The sequence below is a fragment of the Phyllobates terribilis genome, unplaced genomic scaffold (assembly GCF_046119375.1).
Source record: "Phyllobates terribilis strain yellow unplaced genomic scaffold, ASM4611937v1 Scaffold_9__5_contigs__length_417890890, whole genome shotgun sequence".
Classification (NCBI taxonomy): domain Eukaryota; kingdom Metazoa; phylum Chordata; class Amphibia; order Anura; family Dendrobatidae; genus Phyllobates; species Phyllobates terribilis.
In genome coordinates this window covers 144,382,564-144,396,415 of record NW_027362769.1, presented here as the reverse complement: position 1 = coordinate 144,396,415, position 13,852 = coordinate 144,382,564, and the positions used below count along the sequence as shown (strand labels likewise).

The following is a 13,852-nucleotide window of genomic DNA, read 5'->3' as shown; positions in this document are numbered from 1 at the left end:
CCCAGCTGTGGAGGATGGGGGGGGGTTGCGGCGGTGGAGTAGCGGGCACAGGTAGTAGCCTGCAGCTGAAGCTACCACATGTGCCCGCTGCTAAAGGAAATTAATATTCACTCTTCTCCACGCCCATGGGAGTGAAGAGGAGTGAATATTCATTTTCCTTAATAGTGTATACTGTCAATCGCAGCCGATGGGGTTCCTGCTGACGCTCCGCGATCCTGTGTGCCTGCTATTAGAGACAATGAATATTCACTCTTCTCCACTCCCATGGGCGTGGAGAAGAGTGAATATTCATTCTCTTTAGTAGCGGTCACACGGGATAGCTGAGCCGCAGGGCCGGGCTGACAGTGCGCGCTATTAAGGAGAATGACTATTCACTCCTCCCCACGCCCATAGTCCCTGGTGTGGAGAGGAGTGAATATCCCTGCAGCTCACCTCGGCATCTGAGGGCACATGGCAGTGACATCATGCGCCGCTCAGATGCTGAGATCAGCTACTGACAGCTGTAGGCAGCATGGTGGCTCAGTGGTTAGCACTGCTGCCTTACAGCACTGGTGTCCTGGGTTGAAATCCCACCAAGATAACATCTGCAAGGCATTTGCATGTTCTCCCTGTGTTTGCATGGGTTACCTCCCACACTCTAAAGACATACTGCTAGGGAATCTAGATTGTGAGCCCTGATGGGGACAGTGCCAATAATGTCTGTAAATTGCCTGAATTGTAAAGCACTGCAGAATATGTTGGTGCTATTTAAATAAAAAGATTATTATTATTACTGACAGAGGGGACGCAGCGCTGGAGCAGAGAGGAGGAAGGAAGGTGAGTAGAAGTGTTTATTTTCGTCATGTGTGCAGTGATGGGGGCCATGTATAGCAGGATAGGGGGGTCATGCATAGCAGGCTTGGGTCTGAGGGGGCCATACATACCAGGAATGGGGATGAGGCGGCCATGCATACCAGGATTGGGGGTGAGGGGTGCCATGCATACCAGGATTGGGGATAAGGGTGCCATGCATACCAGGATTGGGGAATGAGGGGTGCCATGCATACCAGGATTGGGGAATGAGGGGTGCCATGCATACCAGGATTGGGGGTGAGGGGGCCATACATACCAAGATTGGGGATAAGGGGGCCATACATACCAGGATTGGGGGTGAGGGGGCCATGCATACCAGGATTGGGGGATGAGGGGTGCCATGCATACCAGGATTGGAGATGAGGGTGCCATGCATACCAAGATTGGAGATGAGGGTGCCATGCATACCAGGATGGGGGATGAGGGGTGCCATGCATACCAGGATTGGGGGATGAGGGGTGCCATGCATACCAGGATTGGGGGTGAGGGGGCCATGCATACCAGGATTGGGGGTGAGGGGGCCATGCATACCAGGATTGGGGGTGAGGGGGCCATGCATACCAGGATTGGAGATGAGGGTGCCATGCATACCAGGATGGGGGCTGAGGGGGCCATGCATACCAGGATTGGGGGATGAGGGGTGCCATGCATACCAGGATTGGGGGTGAGGGGGCCATGCATACCAGGATTGGGGGTGAGGGGGCCATGCATACCAGGATTGGGGGTGAGGGGGCCATGCATACCAGGATTGGAGATGAGGGTGCCATGCATACCAGGATGGGGGCTGAGGGGGCCATGCATACCAGGATTGGGGAATGATGGGTGCCATGCATACCAGGATTGGGGGATGAGGTGTGCCATGCATACCAGGATTGGGGGTGAGGGGGCCATGCATACCAGGATTGGGGGTGAGGGGGCCATGCATACCAGGATTGGGGGTGAGGGGGCCATGCATACCAGGATTGGAGATGAGGGTGCCATGCATACCAGGATGGGGGCTGAAGGGGCCATGCATACCAGGATTGGGGAATGATGGGTGCCATGCATACCAGGATTGGGGGTGAGGGGGCCATACATACCAAGATTGGGGATAAGGGGGTCATACATATCAGGATTGGGGATAAGGGGGCCATACATACCAGGATTGTGGGTGAGGGGGCCAGGCATACCAGGATTGGGGGATGAGGGGTGCCATGCATACCAGGATTGGGGGTGAGGGGGCCATGCATACCAGGATTGGGGGTGAGGGGGCCATGCATACCAGGATTGGGGGATGAGGGTTGCCATGTATACCAGGATTGGAGATGAGGGTGCCATGCATACCAGGATTGGGGGATGAGGGGTGCCATGCATACCAGGATTGGGGGATGAGGGGTGTCATGCATATCAGGATTGGGGATGAGGGGTGCCATACATACCGGGATTGAGTCAGAGGGGGGCATGCATACCAGGAATGGGGATGAGGGCCATTTGCTGAATGCCCCTCATTACCAGCGCCCCTCTCGCAATTCCTCCCGCCAGGGGAGAAAGAAATTGTAAATGGACGTGGATTGGGCTGTGGCCAGGGACGCGGCCAAAATTTGCCTCGATGCTCTATACGCATGATCTATAACTCTTTCTCTTCTTCAAAAGTTGGGAGGTATGCACACGCACATATGCACCCATGTATATATATGTGTATATATGTATATATGTTAGTTAAAATCGCCCTCCCCCTTTCCTAAAATGTAAGTAAAATTAAAAATGAATGTATTTGGTATCAGGACATGTGCAGTCGTCCGAACTGATGCAATACAATAGTCATCTCTTACTGTGAATGCCCTAACAAAAACAAAAAAATTATCAAAATGGCACAATCGCTCTTTTTTTGGTCTCTTCGCTTTCCCCCCCCCCCCCCAAAAATGGCATTAATAAAAAAAAAAGACATGAGAAAGTCGTAGGAAACCCAGAGCCCGTCCTGGATTTATCAAAATGAACACAAGCTGAACTGAATGCAATAATGCAAACAAGACTTTCTTTCTTTGGTATTGCACAGTGATAAAATCTGAAAATAAAAATTAAAGAAAAAAACAAAAACGCTGGAGATGCCGGGGATTGAACCCGGGACCTCACACATGCGAAGCGCGCGCTCTACCACTGAGCTACATCCCCCAGCTGCCTGCGTCAGTCGTCTTCCCTGCTTAAGAAGGAAGTGAGCGCGTCCAGCAGCTGCTCCCACCCCCCCACCTCCTGGCTGCTTGGTAGCTTCCATGTAGACACAGAATGCAGCACAAGGAGTAAGAACTTTTCTTCTCTGATGATATAAACATTTTATATTCTGCACTTGGCTGAAATTAAGATGTCAGAGTGTAAAGGTGCAGCCTGACATAGAGAGCTAGAATGTAACACACTATAGTGCTATAAGCGCAATATACAGGCAAGCATCCTCTTATACAGGGTCAGTAAGGCTGCAGGATTCTGTGTGCTGTACATAGGGGGTTTGATTGATTCGAAAAAAAATATATATAAACAAACGAAAAATAAAAATAAAAAAGTTGAGCTGCATTGGCCGGGAATCGAACCCGGGCCTCCCGCGTGGCAGGCGAGAATTCTACCACTGAACCACCAATGCTTGCTTCTGTATCACTGCTCCACCAATGCTTACTTCTGTATCACTGCTCCACCATTGCTTGGCTTCTGTATCCCTGCTCCACCAATGCTTGCTTCTGTATCACTGCTCCACCAATGCTTGCTTCTGTATCACTGCTCCACCAATGCTTGCTTCTGTATCACTGCTCCACCAATGCTTGCTTCTGTATCACTGCTCCACCAATGCTTGGCTTCTGTATCCCTGCTCCACCAATGATTGGCTTCTGTATCACTGCTCCACCAATGCTTGGCTTCTGTATCCCTGCTCCACCAATGCTTGGCTTCTGTATCACTGCTCCACCAATGCTTGCTTCTGTATCACTGCTCCACCAATGATTGGCTTCTGTATCACTGCTCCACCAATGCTTACTTCTGTATCACTGCTCCACCAATGCTTGCTTCTGTATCACTGCTCCACCATTGCTTGGCTTCTGTATCCCTGCTCCACCAATGCTTGCTTCTGTATCACTGCTCCACCAATGCTTGGCTTCTGTATCACTGCTCCACCAATGCTTACTTCTGTATCACTGCTCCACCAATGCTTGCTTCTGTATCACTGCTCCACCAATGCTTGGCTTCTGTATCACTGCTCCACCAATGCTTCCTTCTGTATCATTGCTCCACCAATGCTTCCTTCTGTATCACTGCTCTACCAATGCTTGCTTCTGTATCACTGCTCCACCAATGCTTGGCTTCTGTATCACTGCTCCACCAATGCTTGCCTCTGTATCACTGCTCCACCAATGCTTGCTTCTGTATCACTGCTCCACCAATGCTTGGCTTCTGTATCACTGCTCCACCAATGCTTACTTCTGTATCACTGCTCCACCAATGCTTGCTTCTGTATCACTGCTCCATCAATGCTTGCTTCTGTATCACTGCTCCACCAATGCTTGCTTCTGTATCACTGCTCCACCAATGCTTGGCTTCTGTATCACTGCTCCACCAATGCTTACTTCTGTATCACTGCTCCACCAATGCTTGCTTCTGTATCACTGCTCCACCAATGCTTGGCTTCTGTATCACTGCTCCACCAATGCTTGCCTCTGTATCACTGCTCCACCAATGCTTCCTTCTGTATCATTGCTCCACCAATGCTTCCTTCTGTATCACTGCTCTACCAATGCTTGCTTCTGTATCACTGCTCCACCAATGCTTGCTTCTGGATCTTTGCTTCTGTATCACTGCTCCACCAATGCTTCCTTCTGTATCACTGCTCTACCAATGCTTACTTCTGTATCACTGCTCCACCAATGCTTGCCTCTGTATCACTGCTCCACCAATGCTTCCTTCTGTATCACTGCTCTACCAATGCTTACTTCTGTATCACTGCTCCACCAATGCTTGCCTCTGTATCACTGCTCCACCAATGCTTGCTTCTGTATCACTGCTCCACCAATGCTTGCTTCTGTATCACTGCTCCACCAATGCTTGCTTCTGGATCTTTGCTTTTGTATCACTGCTCCACCAATGCTTGGCTTCTGTATCACTGCTCCTTCTGTGCTATATGTATCTTGCTGAGCAGCAGGGGAAATAGTTCATGTTGACAGAGAAATTACTATTGGGAGTGTTTTATTCTGCAGGATTTTTTTTCCTGCTGCTAATTTCTAGCAGTTTTTGTTTCTTTCATCAGCTCACTTTTATTTTGCACTGCCAAATACCACCTGGCGGCAAATTTATTGTAAGGGGTCTTGAATTTACAAAGAAAGTTTAGAGAAAAAAAAATGAAATAAATAAAAATCAGGGGTTCACACAAAGCTTTTCGAGGAGGATTCTGAAGCAGAAAAAAACACATTTCAAATACTCTGATTACTCTGCCTCATCATTTCAGTGGAAAAATCTAGTTTAGGCTGAAGTTTTGATGCTGTATATTTTCCCTTCGTCAAAAAAGCAGCGTCTTAGGCTATGTTCACACACATTGTGTTTTTTTTCCTGCTGCAAATCTGCTGCTATCTTTCCTCTGGCAGGAAAACAGCTGCGTTAAAAACGCAGGTTTTGTTGTGTTTTTTGCTGCAGTTTTGCTGCGCTTTTTTTTACCACCAGGACTTCCTATGGGTGAAAAAACGCTGCAAATACGCAGCAGAAACGCAGGTGCATTATCTGCTGCAAAAACGCTGAAAGAAGCAACATTCTCTATTTTCCAAAAACACAAGCAAGTCACAACATACACAGCAAAAAAAAAAAGGACATGTGTGAACAGAGAATTCTGGTTTCTCATAGACTTTGCTGGTACTGCTAGACGCAGCTGAAAATTTGCATAAAATCTTCAGCAAAATACGCTGCAAAACACAACATGTGTGAACATAGCCTTACAGTTCAAGCAAAATGAAATCTCCTGCCCGCTGTGCCTCTTTATACTCAGCGTAAACTGACCTGCTGTGCGGGTCTCAAATCTGCCGCATGTCAATTTCTTTTGCGGGTACGCTGAGTTTTATGTGCAGATTTTTCCCAACAGCAATCATTCATTCAACACGTGAGTGCCGGGATTTACTTCCTTCTGCATATCTTTCTCCACGAGCACCACCCCAAGCGGCGTGCCGACCCTCCAATCTCACATCTTTCTGATTTTTTCCCATAGACTTGCAACAGATGCAGAAAATCCATAGGTAAATAACGCGCATGCGTTTTTAGTGCATTTCAATGGCGGAAACACATCAAGAACGCATGTAATCCGCACGACTCTATCAATAACATTTTATCAAAGCTAAATACCAGGAACAGTGGTATACCGCCAATGATGGTCGGCCATGAGGCTGCTATGGGGCTCGTGACTGAGGGGGCTTGGTGACAGTGCATGCGCCAGGTCCCCCCTGCCCGTCATTCCACGTTCAACTGTATCGGCATCCTGTTCCATCATTATATCTTGGTGTCTGACTCCTCAATGCAGGAGGCACGACAATGTCACTATATGGCATGGGAAACAAGGAGGAGAGGTGAGTATTGTATTTTTTTTTTTAATTGTGGTGGCCATAATACTATATGGAGGACTATGGAGAGTGCATTATGCTATATGGAGGACTATGGAGAGTGCATTATACTACATGGAGGACTATGGAGAGTGCATTATACTATATAGAGGACTATGGGGAGTGCATTATACTATATAGAGGACTACGAAGAGTGCATTAAATTATATGGAGGACTATGGGGGTGCATTATACTATATGAAGGTCTCTGGAGAGTGCATTATACTACATGGAGGACTATGGAGAGTGCATTATACTATATAGAGGACTATGGGGAGTGCATTATACTATATAGAGGACTATGTAGAGTGCATTATACTATATAGAGGACTAGGGGGAGTGCATTATACTATATATAGGACTATGAGGAGTGCATTATACTATATGGAAGACTATGGGCTGTGCATTGTACTATATAGAGGACTATACAAAGTGCATTATATTATATGAAGGACTATGGGGAGTGCATTATACTATATGGAGGACTATGGAGAGTGCATTATACTATATGGAGGACTATGGAGAGTGCATTATACTACATGGAGGACTATGGTGAGTGCATTATACTATATGGAGGACTATGGAGAGTGCATTATACTATAGAGAAGACTATGGGGAGTGCATTATGCTATATATAGGACTATGAGGAGTGCATTATACTATATGGAGGACTATGGAGAGTGCATTATACTACATGGAGGACTATGGAGAGTGCATTATACTATATGGAGGACTATGAGGAGTGCATTATACTATATGGAGGACTATGGGCTGTGCATTATACTATATAGAGGACTAAACGAAGTGCATTATATTATATGAAGAACTATGGGGAGTGCATTCTACTATATAGAGGACTATGGAGAGTGCATTATATTACATGGAGGACTATGAAGAGTGCATTATACTATATGGAGGACTATGGAGAGTGCATTATACTATATGGAGGACTATGGGCTGTGCATTATACTATATAGAGGACTATGGGGAGTGCATTATACTATATGGAGGACTATGGAGAGTGCATTATACTACATAGAGGACTATGGAGAGTGCATTATACTATATGGAGGACTATGGAGAGTGCATTATACTATATGGAGGACTATGGTTAGTGGGTTATACTATATGGAGGACTATGGAGAGTGCATTATACTATATGGAGGACTATGGGTGTGCATTATACTATATGAAGGACTATGGGGAGTGCAATATACTATATGGAGGACTATGGAGAGTGCATTATATTATATGGAGGACTATGAGGAGTGCATTATACTATATGGAGGACTATGGGCTGTGCATTATACTATATAGAGGACTATGGTTAGTGCAGTACACTGTATGGAGGACTATGGGGTTCATTATACTATATGGAGGACTATGGGGTGCATTATACTATATGGAGGACTATGGTTAGTGCATTATACTATATGAAGGACTATGGGGGTGCATTATACTATATGGAGGACTATGGAGAGTGCATTATACTATATGGAGGACTATGGAGATTGCATTATACTATATGGAGGACTATGGAGAGGGCATTATACTATATGGAGGACTATGGGGGTGCATTATACTATATGGAGGACTATGGGGAGTGCATTATACTATATGAAGGACTATGGGGAGTGCATTATACTATATGAAGGACTATGGAGAGTGCATTATACTATATGGAGGACTATAGGGAGTGCATTATACTATATGGAGGACTATGAGGAGTGCATTATACTATATGGAGGATTATGGGCTGTGCATTATACTATATAGAGGACTATACGAAGTGCATTATATTATATGAAGGACTATGGGGAGTACATTATATTATATGGAGGACTATGGAGAGTGCATTATGCTATATGGAGGACTATGGAGAGTGCATTTTACTACATGGAGGACTATGGTGAGTGCATTATACTATATGGAGGACTATGGAGAGTGGATTATACTATAGAGAAGACTATGGGGAGTGCATTATGCTATATATAGGACTATGAGGAGTGCATTATACTATATGGAGGACTATGGAGAGTGCATTATACTACATGGAGGACTATGGAGAGTGCATTATACTATGTGGAGGACTATGGAGAGTTCATTATACTATATGGAGGACTATGGTTAGTGCATTATACTATATGGAGGACTATGGAGAGTGCATTATACTATATGGAGGACTATGGAGAGTGCATTATACTATATGGAGGACTATGGGGGTGCATTATACTATATGAAAGACTATGGGGAGTGCATTATACTATATCAAGGACTATGGGGAGTGCATTATACTATATGGAGGACTATGAGGAGTGCATTATACTATATGGAGGACCATGGGTTGTGCATTATACTATATAGAGGACTATACGAAGTGCATTATATTATATGAAGGACTATGGGGAGTGCATTATACTATATGGAGGACTATGGAGAGTGCATTATACTACATGGAGGACTATAGGGTGCATTCTACTATATAGAGGACTATGGGGAGTGCATTATACTATATGGAGGACTATGGAGAGTGCATTATACTATATGGAGGACTATGGAGTGTGCATTATACTATATGGAGGACTATGGACTGTGCATTCTACTATATAGAGGACTATGGGGAGTGCATTATACTATATGGAGGACTATGGAGAGTGCATTATAGTATATGGAGTACTATGGGTAGTGGATTATACTATATGGAGGACTATGGAGAGTGCATTAAACTATATGGAGGACTATGGGGGTGCATTATACTATTTGAAGGACTATGGGGAGTGCATTATACTATATGGAGGACTATGGAGAGTGCATTATATTATATGGAGGACTATGAGGAGTGCATTATACTATATGGAGGACTATGGGCTGTGCATTATACTATATAGAGGACTATGGTTAGTGCAGTACACTGTATGGAGGACTATGGAGTCCATTATACTATATGGAGGACTATGGGGTGCATTATACTATATGGAGGACTATGGTTAGTGCATTATACTATATAGAGGACTATGGGGTGTGCATTATACTATATGGAGGACTATGGGGGTGCATTATACTATATGGAGGACTATGGGGAGAGCATTATATTAAACGGAGGACTATGGGGAGTGCATTATATTAAATGGAGGACTATGGGGAGTGCATCATACTATATGGAGGACTATGGAGAATGCATTATATTATGTGGAGGAATAAGGGGTGCAGTATACTGCATTAAGGGCTATGTGCGGGCCATTATAATATTTGGATGTCTATATAGGGGCCATTATTATATTTGGAGTGCTATGAGGAAGTGTTTATACTTCATGGGGTTCTATGTGGTGGCTATTATACTGTATACAAGCAATTATACAGTGTGAAGGTTTGTGTGGGAGCTATTATACTGGTTGGAGAGCTAGTGTGGGCCATTATACAGTGTGGTGAAGTGTGAGGTCATTACACTGTATATAGGCCCATTATGCTGCATGGAGAGCTGTGTAGGGGTCACAGTTCGGGGCTGTGAAGACACGGGGTCTTAAGTGGGCGTAACGCTACTCAGAAAACACAGGGTGAGGGTAAAACAGTGTGGCAATACTTTATTGAACCACAAAGCGGACAATAACCACATAGAACAGTCCCAGCAAATACACAAGATGGTACAACATTACACAGTCTCACCCTTCCGCTCCGCCTGCCTGGGATATAACAGCTGCGACTTTGGGACTTCCAGGACCAACTACCTCAACCAGTGGCCCCCCGCTTCTGGTGGCCCCCCACAGAGAAAAGGTAGAGGCAAGCTTAAGAAGCTAACAGTTCATCAAGGTACAAGGCCAGGAGACCCGAGGGTTCAACCCTGGCATCTCCGAGAGTTTCCATGGGGCCAGATGACTGGCTGGTCCCAATCTCGCTTCTCCGAATGTCTCCACGGCTTCCAGGCGACCGGAGGGTCCCACCTGGCAACCCTAAACAACATATCCATGGGGCCAGGTGACTTCATCGTCCCAACCTTGGCTCCCCAAAATGTATCCATGGTCTCTCTAATTGTCAATGGAGCAGATCTATATCTTTCTAGTCAGGGCTATATACCCTTAGGCTAGAATCATGTAGAATCCAAATCTGTTTCTCTTTGGTTAAAGCCATACTTCTAAGCTGATGGTGTGTAGAGAGTTTGCTCTTTGATTCTCCTTGTAAAGTCTCTTTTCAATCTCTGTTTCAAGTCTGAAGTCTACTGAAGCCCATGCCCCTTACAATAGTTACAGTTGTCCTTCAAGTACACATTCACAGGTAAGGGTTTAGGAAGGGCATTACTGACACGGCTCAGCTCTCATTGTTTGAGCTAATCTATTTACATAGTTGGTATAGTAGGGGGCTCCTTAAATCAACATCATTGTTTCAGAATCAAAGAAGAGACAACAATCAGGGTTATAAAAATACTGGTCTGTTCTTCTTGACCAGGCACATAAATACACATACATTTACAAGTCAACACAAAGATAATAGTGTATTTCTCTTGGATTAACAAATCTAAAAGTCAGGCTTATTAAGATTATAGGTTCTATCATCACATGGATCATACTGTGTTGGGGTCTCCATACTTTGCCGGGGGAGTTGAGGTGGGGTACAGTATGGTCATCATACTGTGCGGGTGGAGGGTACGATGGAGGAATTCACCATGAGGATATCATACTGTGTTTTTGCGGCTCTTTTTTTTGCGTCATACTTTATGGATGCAATGAAAGAGGAATCTAGGGCTTCAGTAAGAGGAAAACCTACTTTGTAAAGGCCTCAGAGATGTGAGATATGCTCTTCTGTGACACCACCAACTATTATTATTTTTTTTTGTTGGGGGGGGGGGTCAGGGAGTGTGGGGGGCAATTAGAACTTCTGCTATTGGGCTCCATGATTTCTATGTACGCCCTTGGTGAGGAAATATAAAAAATAAAGCCGTTTTGTTTAAAACATGACACCCCAAAAAGAGACAAAAATAGCAGGGTGAAAAACTCACCAAAATCTCTTCGTGGGAACGTAGCACAGTTCTTACACACTGGTTTTTTTTTAAGATTTTCTTTCTGACGATGTTTCGTTGCCAAGGAAAAAAAAGAAGTGACTTCTTTGAAGTGGATTCTGTTCCACAGTTGTCACCATGGCCGGCGCACCATGTTAGAGAGAAAAATACATTTATAAAAAAAAAAGATGTAGAGTTCCCCCTATTTTTGATTACAAGCACATGTAAACGCATAGACTGGAGTAGCAGCCACTGCCAGGTCTGACACTGTACTATGGAGACCCAGCTATTGTTATCTGAGGTGACATCAGTAAAGTCAGCTAAGTGCCGGACTGATGGACGACCGCTCATTAATCCGGCACTGGCGCTGCGCATCATGATAACCAGTCGCTATGAACTGAGGTAACCTTTCTGACGTCACCTCAGTTCACAGCAGCTGGGACTCTCGTAGTACAGTGTTATACCTGGCAGTGGCTGCTGCTCCTGTTTATGGAGCTGCGTTCTCTGAACGGGGTTTAATAGACTGGACGAAGAAGACCGGGATCATCATGAGGTGTCCATATTATCGATTACAGCGGACCCGGTAGATTATAATTTTTTTTATTAATATTATTTTTTAATAAATGGGGAAAGAGGGAAATTGTTGGGAATTTTTTTTAAAACAAAGATTTTTTTTCGGTGTGTTTTCTTATCTTTTAATTTACTGGGCTAATAATGGGGGTGTCTGATAGATGCCTCTCCATTACCAACCTCTAGTGGATGCGCCATTTCTGGGGTGGCTGAGGGCTGGTCTTTTTAGGCTGGGAAGGGGACAATATCTATGGCCCTTTCCAACCTATTAATATCAGACCCCAGCTGTTTGCTTTCCCTTAGCTGGCTATTCAAAATATGGGGGGGGGGTCTCACTTTTTTTATGGTTTTTCCATTTTTAATAACCAGCAAAGGCAAATCAGGCAGCTGGAGGCCAATATTAATAGGTTAGGAAGGTACATCGATATTTGTCCCTTCCCAGAATACTAAGACCAGCTCACAGCTGTCTGCTTTCCCTTGGCTGGCTATAAAAATAGGGGGGACCCCATGTAGTTTTCTTTCCATTTATTTGTTTACAGTACAGTACAGTAAAATACACACCCAAGGTAACCTTAGTTCACAGCCTCCAGGTATTCCAGCAGCTGAAAACTCCAGTAACCTTAAAGTCTCCCTTAAAGGTTCCCTTAAGGTTTCCAGGCCTTACAGCTGCCGGGAGACATGGTGGCTGTGAACTCTGGTAACCTTTAAGGTTACCTGAATTCACAGTCACTGGGTCTCACGGTAGCTCAAGTGCTGGACTAATGAGTGCCGGACTAATGAGTGCCGGAATGCCGAGTGCTGGACTCACGGTTGCACATCACTGCTTTATTTATTTATTTACTTGTATTTTTCATTTATTTATTTATTAGTAGTAAATAAATATCTGAAAAATAAACAGTATGGGTTCCCCTCTATTTTTAATAGCCAGATAAGGGAAAGTACAGCTACGGGCAGATAATAATAGGCTGGAACTACCCATGGCTATTGGGCCATTCCCAACCTACAAATATCAGCCTGTAGCTGCCCCAGAAGTGGCGCATCATATTTGTTGCACCAATTCTGGCGCTTAGCCTCAGATCTTCCCGATTGCCCTTATGTGGTGGCAATCGGGGTAATTATTTTTGGGGATAGTAACGGAGAGGTGTCAGTCGACACCCCAATTACCAACCCAGTAGTAAAAATAAATAAACACACACATACAGAAAAAAACTTTATTTGAATAAAACTTCCCTACACCTTGTACACCCATTTATTAATTAAATGTTCCCACAAAGTAATCCACAGTCATCTTCTTCTTTGTCTCTGGCACCTGTAGATAGCAGTAAAGCTACCGCTATGCACAGGCGCTGGCTGGTGAATACTCTCATTAGCGTCGCTTGCACTCTCTGCTATCAGCGAGAGCAGTAGACGCTGATGACAGTAGTAGTCATCAGCCGGCGCCTGAACGGCGGTAACCTTGTCACCGCCGGCCCCAGTTACCGGCTCATACGCTGTCCTCTGTGTGATAGTGTGGGAACCATGATACCCAGCGGCTGTCACCGGTGGTGACTTCAGTAAGGTTACCGCTGGTCATTGTCGCTGTTTCCCATGCTGTCACACAGAGAACCCCAGGATGTTAGGGCCCCCCATTGACTTGAATAGGTTTCAGGTTGGGGGCAATTTTTTGTACCTGAACTAAACTTTTTTCTCAAATTCAGCCAAACCCAAGGAACCCGAACATTCAAGGGTTCGCTCATCATAACTAATCTTGGACCAAAAAAAAAAGATGTACATTGAAATGTTTTTCAAGTCGATTGCCTCGCACATTGTAACTGCCAATATCACTGGCGGCTGCTACTATGAGTAT

The 13,852-nt window shown here is 44.9% G+C and overlaps 2 non-coding genes across 2 annotated transcripts; both read right to left on the bottom strand.

The window, feature by feature from the left end:
- Window positions 1-2,931: 2,931 nt before the first annotated feature.
- TRNAA-CGC (transfer RNA alanine (anticodon CGC)) lies at window positions 2,932-3,003 on the bottom strand. The gene has a single exon. It is a non-coding gene; the product is annotated as a tRNA-Ala (tRNA).
- Window positions 3,004-3,392: 389 nt separating this feature from the next.
- Window positions 3,393-3,463, bottom strand: TRNAG-GCC (transfer RNA glycine (anticodon GCC)). Its single transcript has one exon. It is a non-coding gene; the product is annotated as a tRNA-Gly (tRNA).
- Between the last annotated feature and the right edge of the window lie 10,389 nt (window positions 3,464-13,852).